Here is a 1,306-nt window from a genome sequence, read left to right on the forward strand (position 1 = left end):
TCTACCCCGGGCTCCTCGGGTGAGCACAGGAGATCCCTGGAGCTGCTGCCCCCAGCCTGTTTCTGGAGTCAGTTCCATGCGCAGGGATCTTATCAGCTCAGATCCCCACCTAAGGTCACAGATTTTAGGTTGGCACTTGAGTTACTTCAACGCCTGTCCCCTTTGTCCTTGCTTGGAAGGCTGTACTATTGGCAGCTTCCTCGGCCCCAAACCACCCCAGTCTTCTTACCTCTATGTCTCTACTCGCGCCACTTCCTCTGTCCTCCCTCAGGATCCAGTCCAAACATCACCTTCCCCAGGAAGCCTCTCAGAGTGCGCCAGGGGATAGATCAGGCTTGCCTTGAAAGTCTGGAACCTTGCTCAAATACTAGAAGCACACTGAAGACACAACTGGGTGTTACAGATCTGCATGTTGGTCGGTCCGTTTTTGTCTGTACAATTCCAAGTTTCCGGAAGGCTTGTGTGCAGGAGGTATTCAAGAGCTTGTGACCACATTAGCTACTAGTTAACATGAGTAACTTCACAGCTCATGCGCACTGTCCCTTCTCACCCTATGTTAGTGCTCTAACGCGGCACTGCACTTAGCTTTCTGGAGGTTAGGAGCATCGCACAAGCTAGGGATTCAGGATTGAAACTGGTGGCAGAGTACAGGCCAGAAACCCTAATACATTTGTCATGTTGGCTCAGTTTAAGCAAAAATGGCACCAAGAGGCAGGAACTGCAAAGTCTAAAGCAATTCCAGACATTACTCCAGTGAAAAAAGAAAAAGTGCTGGGCGTGTGGTGCATGGGAGGCTGAGGCAGGAGGATCACTGTGAGTCTGAGGCCAGCCTGGGTTACAAAGTAAGCTCAGGGTCAGCCTGAGTTCACCACATAGTGAGACCCTGTTAGGGAGGGAGAGAGAGAGGGAGAAGGAGAGAGAGAGGGAGAGACAGACAGACAGACAGACAGACAGACAGACACAGAGAGAGACAGACAGAGAGAGACAGAGACAGAGAGAATTACCATGGTTCAAAGAAGACCCACCAGGAGCCACGTAGAGTGGTTTCCTCGTGTGTCTGAAGAGATGATTCCATGACAGTCTTATATTATTGTAAACTCTTCATTCACATGTCGTGATTGCATAAAATCTCAGACTTCTCTCACAAAAGACACATTCATCCTATTCATTCATGCATCTTACATGGCGTAGCTAGCTAACATCCTACCCAATAAGAGGTTGGAAATAAGACAAAGTAGACATCTTCATTAAATGGCTATACTCTAAGCAGTGTGTTTGAGCAATTTAGCTTCTGAGGGAGATATAT

Source organism: Octodon degus, unplaced genomic scaffold, assembly GCF_000260255.1.
Source record: "Octodon degus isolate 3935 unplaced genomic scaffold, OctDeg1.0 scaffold00006, whole genome shotgun sequence".
Taxonomy (NCBI): Eukaryota; Metazoa; Chordata; class Mammalia; order Rodentia; family Octodontidae; genus Octodon; species Octodon degus.